At 49.4% G+C, this 13456-nt stretch overlaps 2 long non-coding RNA genes across 4 annotated transcripts; both read right to left on the bottom strand.

Moving 5' to 3' along the window:
• Window positions 1-517: 517 nt before the first annotated feature.
• Window positions 518-1519, bottom strand: LOC115642847. Its single transcript, XR_003998253.1, has 3 exons — window positions 1290-1519; window positions 816-886; window positions 518-605 (listed from the first exon to the last, which is right to left on the bottom strand). It is a non-coding gene; the product is annotated as an uncharacterized LOC115642847 (long non-coding RNA).
• A 334-nt stretch (window positions 1520-1853) lies between these two features.
• LOC115642849 lies at window positions 1854-6031 on the bottom strand. Of its 3 annotated transcripts, XR_003998255.1 has the most exons (6): window positions 5809-6031; window positions 5019-5079; window positions 4270-4349; window positions 3483-3608; window positions 2074-2261; window positions 1859-1896 (listed from the first exon to the last, which is right to left on the bottom strand). It is a non-coding gene; the product is annotated as an uncharacterized LOC115642849 (long non-coding RNA). The 3 variants fall into 3 exon arrangements; XR_003998256.1 differs by having other exon boundaries at window positions 1854-2261; window positions 4270-4366; XR_003998254.1 differs by having other exon boundaries at window positions 1854-2261.
• Window positions 6032-13456: the final 7425 nt, after the last annotated feature.

Genomic DNA, 13456 nt, shown 5'->3' with positions numbered 1-13456 from the left:
ATAACCAGAGTGGCCCCTTTCATTGTTTCCACTGGCTTCCTCCTTGCTTAGTTCCAATGACATGGCTGCCTATGCACCTGTCACTGGTCCGGGGATGGTTGCAAATCGAGAGGGATGGAGTCTGTGGTCGAAAACACTCAGGATCTTCTTCTTCCTGGCTAATGTGCCAAATTGACCTATCGGGTGATCAAGGCACGCTCTTTCGCTTTCTTGTGTATGAATACATGTAAAGGTAGGTTAGGTTTTGGGGTATGGAGCACTCCTATGATGACACCACTTTCATTTTTTAAAATTACTTTTAAAATTTTATAGTTTGCATTATATATATGGACAGAAATACAGAGAATAATTTATTTAACATCAAGAACATTTATTATAATCTGATGTATACATAGAAATATATTTCTTTGGGTTGCATTATGTTTTGAACAAGAGGCAGTTAAACAATGGGTTTTCTTTATTGCCTTTTTTCTTTTTGTTAATCAAGTGAACTATGCACATGTCTTGCAGTTGTACTCTTTCTTCTCATATATCAGGTTTTATTGATTGTTTCCTTCTGTAATGCATGGTATGTGTGCCCACCTCTTGCAAGAATCACACTGGACCTTTGATAAGTAAGAATTAAGAAATTAAATCACATAAGTTATGTTATACATACTTTGCATTGACTCATCCTATTCCTTCCACATGTGAACATTACCTAATATATAACTATCGGCATGAAGAAAATGTTTAATGTTGTGTAATTTTTACAAGGATCACGATCCTTACGCAGTTTATGGCATATATTTCTCATGTAATTCTAAGTTTCTTACCATCGTGCAATCCTCACTTTCTTTTTCACAGTCGATAAGGTTGCAGTATATGCAGTAGTCCTCCACGCTTTCTTAAAAATAAATATAGCATTACGATATGATGAATATGTTACGACCAACACTGAAAATGCTAATCTTGATGTATTAATTGTCAATATTGTAATCCAGTCAATGGTTTGAACACACATATCTTTTCCTTTTTTTGGAATTTTTTTTCAAATTTTAACTTTACTGCACCTGTATCTAAAAATTCAAATTTCATTTAACTGGTCGATCAATAGTAATCATTCACCCCATTCAAATTTTTGTGCTTAAAGATATTATTGATTCATAGTCACCATTTCAGAACCAAACCTTGAGATATCCCACTTTAGGGTTATTAAGATAGCTGTCTGTTATGTGACAGAATTCCACTCTTCATGTTATCCTCACATGTGCCTAATGAGTCCACAATACATAGTAGAAAGTAATTACCTGACTCCTTCATTAGAAGAATTGCTATATGTCTTCTAAACGCAGTATTAGCCTTCTGTGTTGTTTCCACCGTACTGATGTCTTTGTGCTGCAAATATGTTTCTGCAAACTAACAACACTGATATTTAGAATAAACCTCATACTTACCATAGGTGAAAGTGGGCTGGTCCAGTGTACCGGTAAGAATTGGCCACTGGTTCCAGACCATACATGGCTGACGTTACACTTCCGATGTGGCAGTGCTTTATGATTTAACAGCCATAGAATCCAAATGAAAGCCCACTTTTAAACGCAGAAGAAAAAGAAAGAAAGAATAAACAAACAAAAAGAAGTGCAGGAATGAGTGATTGAGAACAATACCAGAGTAAAGCACAAGAAATACCCCCAGCCAGTGCGAAGGCGTATTAGAGGTAATTGCTGCACTATGCTGTGCCACTTACATGCATTGGACTTGTTTCAAAATCAAAGCCTCATTGTATTGCAGAAATAACCATGGATAATGATAAACCATAACGTGTCTGATTCAAAAATTCACCTCTATGCTTTTCGAGGTGGTATCCAGATTTGATTGCTTTCCCTCTTTCTGGCAAGTCAGACACTGTGCAACCTGTTTTTGATGGAACAATATGATGACATGAACATTTCGTTATGGAAATAGTATCACAAGGGAACAGAGTTCACATTTGCACACCAAATATACTTTTATATTTCTTTCATTCATTTTGTACTTCTATTTCAATTGTAAACACCATTCATCAGGATTTTGTTTCATTACTTTACATACCCAATTGGCAATGTCTTTTGTCATCCCTGGCCAATAGCATTTTGATGTCAGCGCATTCCTGGTTTTGAATATTCCTAGATGTCCACCCGCTGGACTGTCATGATACCTTTTAAAGAGTTGCAGGGCTTCTTTCATGGTATGTACAACAACAACCTTTCTTCCTTTTGCTGAATGGAACAATCTCCCCTCTGTTGATCATAGAAGATGGAGCACAGAGGATGATTAAAGTTTGTCTGGGCCCTGGGACAGAGCAATTGTTGGGCCCCTACCCACCCTGTCCATTGGCTACACCACCTATGGCCTTATCCCTTTCGTCCTCTTCCCCAGGATTGCAGCCATGTTCCACCTGGGCTCCCCACCATTTTGCTGGCCCCACAACTCCTTGGCTTATTTCCCACCCACCCTGCTGTCCCACACAGCACCAGGACTGGAGAAGCCCTGTCCCTGTGTCACGGCCATACCAGGGAGTGAGAGCTCCTCCCGTCCCAGGGCCGTGGTGGAGTTTTGGATCCTGTGGTTCTTTAGGGGACTAGGAGCAGGGTGCTGTGGAGTCTCCTGCCTCACCAGGCACATCTCCTGGAGAGGGGGTCAGGCATAGGGGCTTCCCCTGCTGCCTTGTGGCTTCTGCCAGGGCTGGGGTGTGGGAAAAGTATTTAACTTAAGCTATAAGTGGTTATTGGCAAAACCATTAATTAATTAAAAGGCATATGCCTATCAAAGACATCTATATACAGTCTGGTTCATAATGCCTTGAGTACAAGGGGGAAATTTCATTGTATAGCAAGGCTGCCCAGAGGGGGGGGCAAGTGGGGCAATTTGCCCTGGGCCTCACATGTGCCCCCACGAGAGTTTTTCAGGGCCCCTGAAGTGGGGTCCTTCACTTGATCCTTGTGCCCTTGAAAACTCTCGAGGGGCCCAGGCCCCCAGAGCTTCTTCCACTCTTGGTCTTCGCCATTGGGGGCGTCCTTCCTCCAGGGCAGAGGGACACAGCTGAATTACTGCTGAAGCAGGGCCCCCCTGCCACCAGAGACCACAGGCCCCAGAATCCTCTGGGCGGCCCTGGTGTATAGTTAGAAGTTTTTCCTCATTGAACATATAGTGATTGGTGGCGGTGCTTGCAGCAGACCGGATAACATAATTAAGGAATGAAACAAAGTCATCAGTTTTTTTTTAAATAAATTTTAGACTCATTTCTCACGCAACTGCACAGCACACTCCTTTTGTTGCACCACTGGCATAGACAGATTTTCTGGAACATTTTTATAAAAATAGAGATCCAAATTCCAGTCCCATTGAAGGTAAGGTTAACACTCCAAATACTCCCAGTGTTGGGACATCATGACCATCATTTACAGGCTGAAGTTTCCTGTGTTATGTGTCAGTGCTATCTTAAAACAAAGAATCCTTACCTTCCAATGAAAAGTTGACAGCAAATCGACGCAGGTTCAGTCTGCCTACTTTATTCATTCCTTCAGGATATGTGCTACTCCTTATGTATGCTAAAACATTTGCAATTTTTTCTTCAAAAGATTTCCCTGAGAATTGTTTACAAGAGAAAACAGTTACTTAAGTGCAAACATGGCATATCAATGCAAATAAGACTCAAAGTTGAGTTAGAAGGTAAGCGATGTACATTGCAAACCCATAAGCAGGGTAAACCTAAAGAAACAATACATCATTCATAGGCCAGTGACATGACAGACATAAATAAATTGCAGGCATGCGCATAATTCTGAAATATTTGTGGCTTGCAATTTTTGGCTGTATTTGCTCAATGAAGAGTGAATGTTATCAGAGCTAAGGAGATCAGTACAAGATTGTAACAATGTATAGACATAGTGACTCAGGACAGTAAATGTAACAGCAAAAAATGTCAATTAAAAAAAGAAGCAAAGTTGCTTGAAGATAATGGGTTTTTAAAAAATATTTAATTTTAATAATATATGGGGATATACTTATGTCACAGAACTAGGTCTTGAGTCCAGTCCCCTGCCTTCACTATCAGGACCAAGTACTGTCCCTGACAGTTTTTTTTGGCCTTGCTTTTTTTTTTTTTTTTTTTTTTTTTTTTTTGGCCATGATCCATAAATGGTCCCCATAAGGATTAGGCTCACAACCCTGGCTTTAGCAGGCCAATGCTCAAAACACTGAGCTAGCCCTCCCCGCCATGGGAACACATGGAAAAATTCTACTTACTTGCCATTATGTGTATTGAGGTAATTTTTTGCTTGGTGCAACTTTTTTGGAGAAAATAGTTGTCTGGAAATCTGAAGAATCTGAAATAGAGAAACCCCTATAACATACACATATCAGTATCACCTCATTCTCAGCAATGTCTTTAATCAATCGTTTTAATGTAATTAAACTAACCAATCCTAACATAATGTTACTTGATTATCTAAGAAATTAGATCCCATCATCTAAATTGTTTTACACACAGCAAAATTACTTATATATCAGCCTAAGAAAATAAAAAAAAAAACAGACACCACACAGATAAACAATATAGAAATTAGGAGCAATAAAGAAGTCACCAGGATTACAGGCATGCAAACCATTTAAGAAATGATTATATAGTTATTGTAAAGATTCTTTATTATTCAGGCAGTTAGCCAGGAATACCTTTAGTATTTCTGTGCTTTTACCAGATTTGCCCATTACTTGGGGTATGCTCATTTATTGGGTTACTTGTCTGGGTTTTCTCCCTGATAATTCTAATCTTCTGGAGGGGGGTGGTTGTGTAACTCAATCAATATACTCATTGTGTGCCCAATGGAATGAGTCAAACAGCACTTTCAAGCTGACACCTTTATTTGTCCCAGATGTAGCATGTCCCTATCTCCATCTTTACATCACAAGGAGAGCCTAAATAAAGTAAGTTACATTTTTACAGTTTAATACCTGAGTTAGAAAAGGAAAGAGAGAGAGAAAATGAGGAATGTCACCCACTCCAGGAAGCTTGAACTCCTGAGTCTTCACTGATGATCTTAGCTCACAGTCTTGAATCTGTCAGGAATAGATGTGGTTACCTAAGGAAGTGGTGGAATCTCCATCCTTAGAGGTTTTCAAGATAAGGCTTGACAAAGCCCTGGCTGGGATGATTTAGTTGGGGATTGGTCCTGCTGTGAGCAGGGGGTTGGACTAGATACCTTGTGAGGTCCCTTCCAACCCTGATATTCTATGATTCTATTCTCTAATTCTAACTCAGGCAGAATTTGGGTCTATGCATGCATAAGAATTCTTACTTAAGAGTGAGCAAATGGTTTTGTAGAGAAAATATGCAATAGGTTGAATTGGTTGAAGGGAGAACAGTAGATTTGTTTATGGGTAAACCGATGACTGCAGGAATTTCTTTAGGCTAGATAATAGGAGCTGATCACTTCTTACTATGGGTGATGTTCCTTCAGGGGACTGACAATGAAATGTGTCTGCTTCAGTATTTTGGATATCAATCAGATATCAATCAGAGTTTCAACACTAGAATTTGTCTAACTGCTAAAGTGGGTGTGAATGAGGGTAGAGGAGTTGCCTCAAGCTTGTCACCAGGGTTGTAGGTATATCTCACACCTCCATTGACTGCTCCATGCAAGTTTTTTGTCTGATCACTTTTGGTTTGGGGGAACAGACAGGATACTGTGCCTTAGTTACCAAAGAAGACAGGTATTATCTGTGACTGCTGAGTTCTTAACAGGATATTGATCATAAAATATTTAACCATATGTTGTGACTACTTACATTAAAGAAATCCATTCCATCTTAGTTTAGGAGAGAGAGCAGTGATTGACCAATAATAATCTGGTGTTGCAGATCCCCGTAGTACAATTATTTTTTCTTCTCCACTGTCAGTGCAGCTTTTATTTTGGTGAGTTTTGCACAAAGATGCAGAAATGTGGACCATCCAAAAGTTCTTCAGCCACTGGTCATCAGCCCAAGCCTTCATTGTTGCAGAAGATTTTTGCACTTGGGAAGGTTCTAAGATGACATCATATAATAAACTTACTGAATATTTGTGAATCAGTTTCTACACACAAGCAATGACGTGTGAAAATAGGACTGTAAGAGCTGAGTTCACAGGCAAGATAAATGCAGCAAAAGGCAATTCTAAAATTTGTGAACTGTTGTGAGACTTCACATAGACAAATAGTTATGAGAGAGTCTTTTAAATACTGAAAATGTGTGATGCAGAGTTTGATGGAATGTAGGGAAATTATTTCACTGCATCATGTCTCCTGTAGAAAGAAAGTAGCACTGGGGCAGCAGATTTTAATATTTTTTGGTGGGATCCAGAAAAGGTCCAAGGGCGTTTTGCCATGGGTGGGGGCTTGAGGTCAGTACTGAGTTTACAATGGTGCCAATGGTGCCATGGCAACAGGCCCATCCTGCATCACGTTGCAAACACAGTGCTCAGAATTAAGTGATGTTCTCAGGACTATTGTACTCTATACTGGTTTTCAATTGCCTGATAAATGTTTCAGCCATGCCACCTTGTCACTCAGCTATATCCTGATTAGTGGTGACTGGGAATGGCGGACACAGGCAGGGAGTGTAGCAGATGCCAATTTGAGGTGAATATTCTCTTGTCCAGACTATACTGGGTTTATGGTGCTTTGTGCCGTGGACAGGAACAAAGTGGCTGGTGAATAACCAAGAATCTGGTTAATAATTGTTCTCTAAATTCAGCTTTCTTCTTTCTCTCTCTGTGAATTATCACTAATTCAAAATAGTACTGTTCAAATTGACTGGATAATGGTAATAGCATAATCTCTTCTTATAACATTGTATACCCTACTACCAAATTTTTATATTAAACACTTACTATACATAATACAATAAATCCAACAGAAACAAAAGATAAGAAAAGCTTTTTTTCTGCATCTTCTTTAAACTTTACCAGTTATCTCTTGCTTCAGAATGCCTCATGCGTCACCCATATTGTTTACAATAGGATTCAACATGTGGCTTGGAAGCTGACTCTTTACTGATTCCTGAAGAGCTGGGAGCTCAGTGTTCATCCCAGATAGATACTATATGCAGAAGCACAACTCTGTATATATCGGGGGGAGGGGAATTATTTATCTTTGTGCACATGTAACGGTGTTTGGTGTTTGTAAGACAAGGTATAATAATGAACTGTGTAAAAGAGGGGTTGAGAGACTCCAGGAAGGTGTGTAAAGTGCTGGGATGTCAGGATCCCGGAGGCGCTCTCACCCCCACACTAGGGCGGTGTTCAGGGCTGGCTTTAGGAAGTGCAGGGCCCAATTTGAACATTTTTGGTGGGGCTCCGGCAGGGATGACTAAAAAAAAAAAAGTGTAAAAAAAAGCCATTCATTTCTTAGCAACCGGTTCCCTATAACAAGTTCTGATTTAAGGGATGTGCCACAGTATGTATTTTTTGTATCAATAAGGTTACCATACGTCCGTATTTTCCTGGATGGCGATTTAAGACCCAAAAAGCCTGACATATCTGGGAAAATAGAGATTTATGTTAACCTTACCTAAAGTTCTTTTTTAAACAGATGGGTCTGAACTAGAAATGAGCTCTGTTTCACATGTGTGGGTCCCCACCACTCCCTGGGGGTGTGCTAGGGTGACCAGATGTCCTGATTTTATAGGGACAGTCCCGATTTTCTGATCTTTTTCTTATATAGGATCCCATTACCCTCCACCCCATCCCGATTTCTCATACTTGCTGTCTGGTTACCCTAGGGTGTACACAGGTGTGGGTCCCAGCTGCTCCACGCCCCCCTCATTGAAGCAGTTGTGCAGGGTTACTACCCTGGGAACAGCAGGGCAGCAGTGGACATGGGGCTGGCTGGAGGCAGGGCAGAGTCTCACTGGAGGAAGGGTCTGGCTGCAGGCAGGGCAAGGGGTGTGGGGATGGCTGGAGATAGGTATGTGTGGGGTGGGGTGGGCTGGCTGGCTTCAGGCGGGGCCACAGGGGGCTGAGGCATGGGTTGGCAGGGCTGGAGACAGAGGAGTGCAGGACTGGCTGGCTTCAGGCAGGGGTTGGCTGGAGATAGGGCAGGGGATGCAGGGCTGGCTCCAGCTCCTGCTGGAAGCCCCAAGCCCCTTTAAATTGCCCCCTGGGGAAGCCGGGCCACCCCAGTACAGCACACTCGCTCTTGCTGGTACACCGAACCGGGGCAGGGCCTGATTCAGGGGAATTGGTTGAACTGGCCTAAAGCCAGCCATGCCAGTATATCCAGGACATTACTCGCACACTTTTCCCCCATTGATACCTAGTAGTTGCACTGTCATCTCCCATAGCTACTTATGTTGCAGCATTTTTGTTAAAACTAAATTGGGAAGAAAGATGACTGATTCAGAACCTGTTTAATGGTTACGTTATTGCTAAAGGGTGTGGTGAGGTGTAAACTTGGAGAGAGGAAGGTTTCTGTGATGTCGCAAACTGTACTACAGTCATACAGTATCTCAAATGCCAAGCTGCATTTCAGTGATCTGAGGTCTGAAGAACAGTGTGGAACTAGCTATTTTATGGGATGTTTACATTTCATCCTGTAGTAACATAACTAGTGATAGTAAAGCAGGGAGAGAGAAGTGTGTGCGTGTGTGTGCGTGTGTGTGTGTGCGTGCGTGCGCGCACTCGAGCGCTTGGCAAGGCTGGTGGCCACGGGGCCAATGGGTGTGGGTGGGATCTCGGGAGTCATGTCTCAGGGATCTGCCCTGCTCCCCAGCAATGCTCCAGCTCTGAGCTGTCTCCACTGCCTGGGACCTGTGGGGCCCCACCTGCCTCCCCGGGGGAAGAGCCACCTGGGACTGGTGCAGAGGCTGGGTCAGTCTCGGCCAGTCACAGGGGACAGTAGGGGGTGGGGAGAGGCTGAACTGGGTCCTGAGGGAGCTTGGCCTGGGTAGGTTGTGCTCCAGCCTGGCTGATTGCACCACTCCCAAGGGGCCGGAGTTTTCCTGCCCCAGGACCAGCTCTGGCTGCGCTGCCAGCTCAGCCTGGCAGACACAGTCACCTCCCATCAGGGCTGGCTATTGTGGCTGGGGGTTAGGGTGTGGCCAGTGATGAGCTGCCAAAATCTTAACAACCAGTTCACTATAAAAAGTTCTGATTTAAGGGTGGGGAGCTGGGGCTGGGGGAGACACACTGGTGGGGCTGGGGGCCCCTCCAGGGCCCGGGCCAGTTGCCCCGCTTGCCCCCTCCCTTCTCCTCTGGCCAGCCCTGGAGCTTGCAGCAGGACACACACACCCCCGCCACCTTGCCAGGCCTCTCAAAAAGCGGCCGCAGGACAACACTCTCAAGCTCAGCTGAGCTGCCAAGCTGATGTCGGTGGCTGAACACGCTGCAGTGGGGGGAAACGGGGCAAGGGCCATGGGAGCCTCAGCCTCCCCAGCTGGGAATCCTGGGAGCAACAGGATGGTCCAGCCAGGGCCGGCGCTTCCATTTAGGTGGCCTAGGCAATCGTCTAGGGCGCCAGGATTATTGGGGGGGCGGCATTTTGCCGGGGGTGGGGTGGCAGGCGGCTCCGGTGGACCTGCAGCAGACATTCCTGCGGACAGTCCGCTGCTCCCGAGGCTCCAATGGACCTCTCTCAGGCACGCCTGCGGCAGCTCCAGTGGAGCCGCGGATCAGCGCGCGGGATGGCAAAATGGCCGTGCGCCTAGGGCGCTGAAAACACTAGTGCCGGTCCTGGGTCCAGCCTGCGGACTGGAGTTCTTTGCCCACCTCCTGGCCCTTTAACAACCGGTTCTCCACGGAGGTCTGATTTTAGCAACCGGTTCTTGGAGCTGTGGGAACTGGCTTCAGCTCACCACTGCATGTGGGAGGGTAGGTCTCTAGTGGGTCTGGGGGGATGCTGGGCAGTGGGGGCGTGGGGAGATCTGTGTGTGTTGGGGCACTGGGAAGTGTGGGGTGTCTGTGCGGGGCACTGTGCAGTTGTGGTGGTGGGGCAGTGAGGGGATCTGTGGGGGGGCTCAGTTGTGGAAAGGCTGTTGGGGGTCTTCAGCTAGGGGGTGACTGGGCAGTAAGAGAATCTGTTGGGGGGTTCTGAGTGGGTGGGGAAGTGGTCTGGGAGGGCACTGGGCACGAGGGTTTGTGGGGGTCTCTGGGTGGTGTGGCACTGGGCGTAGGTAGTCAGAGGGGTGCTGGGCAGGAGTGTGTGGGGGTCTCTGGGTGGTGTGGTACTGGGTGTAGGTAGTCAGAGGGGTGCTGGGCAGGGTGTGTGGGGGTCTCTGGGTGGTGTGGCACTGGGCATAGGGAGTCAGAGGGGTGCTGGGCAGGGTGTGTGTGGGGGTCTCTGGGTGGTGTGGCACTGGGCGTAGGGAGTCAGAGGGGTGCTGGACAGGAGTGTGTGGAGGTCTCTGGGTGGTGTGGCACTGGGCGTAGGGAGCCAGAGGGGTGCTGGGCAGGGGTGTGTGTGGGGGGGTCTCTGGGTGGTGTTGCATTTGGCATAGGTAGTCAGAGGGGTCCTGGGCAGGGTGTGTGGGGGTCTCTGGGTGGTGTGGCACTGGGCATAGGGAGTCAGAGGGGTGCTGGGCAGGAGTGTGTGGGGGTCTCTGGGTGGTGTGGCACTGGGCGTAGGTAGTCAGAGGGGTGCTGGGCAGGGTGTGTGGGGGGGTCTCTGGGTGGTGTGGCACTGGGCGTAGGTAGTCAGAGGGGTGCTGGGCAGGGTGTGTGGGGGGGGGTCTCTGGGTGGTGTGGCACTGGGCGTAGGGAGCCAGAGGGGTGCTGGGCAGAGGTGTGTGTGGGGGGGTCTCTGGATGGTGTGGCACTGGGCATAGGTAGTCAGAGGGGTGCTGGACAGGGGTGTGTGTGTGGGGTCTCTGGGAGGTGTGGCATTGGGCGTAGGTAGTCAGAGAGGTGCTGGGCGGGAGTGTGTGGAGGGGTCTCTGGGTGGTGTGGCACTGGGCGTAGGTAGTCAGAGGGGTGCTGGGCAGGGTGTGTGGGGGTCTCTGGGTGGTGTGGCACTGGGTGTAGGTAGTCAGAGGGGTGCTGGGCAGGGTGTGTGGGGGTCTCTGGGTGGTGTGGCATTGGGCGTAGGGAGCCAGAGGGGTGCTGGGCAGGAGTGTGTGGAGGCGTCTCTCGGTGGTGTGGCACTGGGTGTAGGGAGCCAGAGGGTGCTGGGCAGGGTGTGGGGGGGTCTCTGGATGGTGTGGCACTTGGCGTAGGGAGCCAGAGGGGTGCTGGGCAGGGGTGTGTGTGGGGGGGTCTCTGGGTGGTGTGGCACTGGGCGTAGGGAGTCAGAGGGGTGCTGGGCAGGAGTGTGTGGAGGGGTCTCTGGGTGGTGTGGCACTGGGCGTAGGGAGCCAGAGGGGTGCTGGGCAGGGGGGTAGCATGGTGCAGCATGGGCCCACACCGAAGGGGAAGAAGCAGGATGGCAGCACAGGGCTGGGCTGGACAGTGTCCGTCTGGCAGCTCCCGGGTTGTAAACAGTGCCCTTGTCCTGGGCTGGGTGTTTGAGTGAGGGGGGCAGGCTCTGAGCTGGGGTATAGCAGGGGGTGCAGACACGTGGGCTCTGGGAGGGAGTTAGCAACTCAGCACGTTGTGTAAGAGAAAGAAGCTGCAGTGATTTCATACAGACACAGAAAGTGACAGAGACACTTTTCCAAAGTCAAAGCGTGAGAGGCGGAGTTTGAGGGGGGGGGGGGGTCTGTACTATATCTCACCGCATTCAGCCTCCTGGCTGGAGCAGTAACAGCCCCGCAACACGTGTGTGGGACAGAGGAGCTGCGGGGTCTGAGCTTTGACAATGTAGGAATTGGGAGGTCTGTGCCCAGCCCCGGGAACCCGCCCCCTGCTCCGGGCTGACATGCAGCGTCCTGGGAGCAGAACGGAAACAGCCTCTGCCCCCCCCACAACCCCGGATTTCCGAGCACAGCGGGTGGCTCATCCCCAGGGGTCGCTGTTCCCCTCCCTAAACGGGGGGTTTGTCCCCGCACAGGGTCTGGCAGCGTCTCCCCCCCCGGGCTGAACCCCGGCTACCCCCCCCACCCCCGATTTTCCCCCTTCAGCCCCCTCCCGCCGCTACCTACAGCAGTTTGATCCCCCCTGGCCAGTAAATTTCTGCCCCCTGCTCAGACCCTGGCAGCCCCCCCGCGGCGATTTGCCCCCCGTGGTGCTTTTAACCCCCCCCCGCAAAGAGGAGGCAGCAAATCGTAAGCAGAAGTGAGGGCAGAGAGAGGGCAGCGGCGACAGCAAAGGTTACTGCGCATGCTCAGTTCATCTGCGCATGCTCAGTGCAGCCAACGTGGGGACTCTGGAGAGGTCACTGTTTCTGTCGTTACACAGAGGGTGTCACCTGGATCCCAGCCGCTGCAGCCCGGGGAGCGGCGGGTGCGGGGCACAGGGAGGGGCTGGAGCAGCTGGGAGCGGGGGGGGGGTTACAGGGCACAGGAAGGGGCTGGAGCAGCTGGGAGCGGGGGGGGTTGCAGGGCACAGGAAGGGGCTGGAGCAGCTGGGAGCGGGGGGGGGTTGCAGGGCACAGGAAGGGGCTGGAGCAGCTGGGAGCGGGGGGGGGTTGCAGGGCACAGGAAGGGGCTGGAGCAGCTGGGAGCGGGGGGGGTTGCAGGGCACAGGAAGGGGCTGGAGCAGCTGCAAGTGGGGGGGCGGGTTGCAGGGCACAGGAAGGGGCTGGAGCAGCGGGGGGGGGCGTTGCAGGGCACAGGAAGGCATTAACTCCTCCGTGCCTGGCCGGGGGGGGATCTCTGGCTGCAGTGGCGCCAGCTCAGGTCGGGGTTAATGGGGGGTTGCTGGTGGGTTCCAGCTGGAGGGGGAGGGGCAGGAAATACTGAAGAGGTGGCAACTTGTGGGGAGTTAGGGCTGGAGGGGGCAGGGAATACCCTGGGTGAGGAAAGGGAGGGGGACAGAGTGTGACAAACCTGCTGGGACTTGTTTAACGTGGGCCTAGATTCTAGGAACAAACACTTGGGTGTTGGGGGAGAAAATTCCCTAATTTGTGAAACAGGAAATAGAGAAACCAACCCCCTGGGCAGGGCTGGGAAAACTGACCAGACTTCCAGTGCTGAGCCCTCAGCCTGCTAGCCAGGGGCTGGTGTGACATGGAAAGGGGGCCCCCACCAGGGAGGTGCAGGGAAGATGTCCCGGCCCCTCACATCCAGCTGCTGGCAGTGGGGAGGGTGTTGGGTTCCTACCATGGGGTTGTATCAGCCCCTGGCTAGTAGGTGTGTGATGGATCTGCAGGCAGAGACAAGGGGTCTCTCTTTGTTCTCTCACCGTGGTGCCCCTGGCTGCTCTCAGCAGTGTGGGGATAGGACTCTGCCGACTGTTTCTCTCTCAGAGCTTCCATTTGATTGGCTGCTTTCCCCCGTGAATAGTGGGGCTGTGAGTGGGGAGCAGGTATTGAGTGTTGGACTCTTGCTCTTTCAGGGGCCGGTGACCTTCGAGGAGGTGGCTGTGTAT

This window comes from Gopherus evgoodei, unplaced genomic scaffold, assembly GCF_007399415.2.
Source record: "Gopherus evgoodei ecotype Sinaloan lineage unplaced genomic scaffold, rGopEvg1_v1.p scaffold_46_arrow_ctg1, whole genome shotgun sequence".
NCBI lineage: Eukaryota > Metazoa > Chordata > Testudines > Testudinidae > Gopherus > Gopherus evgoodei.
This window is presented reverse-complemented; position numbering and strand designations above follow the sequence as displayed.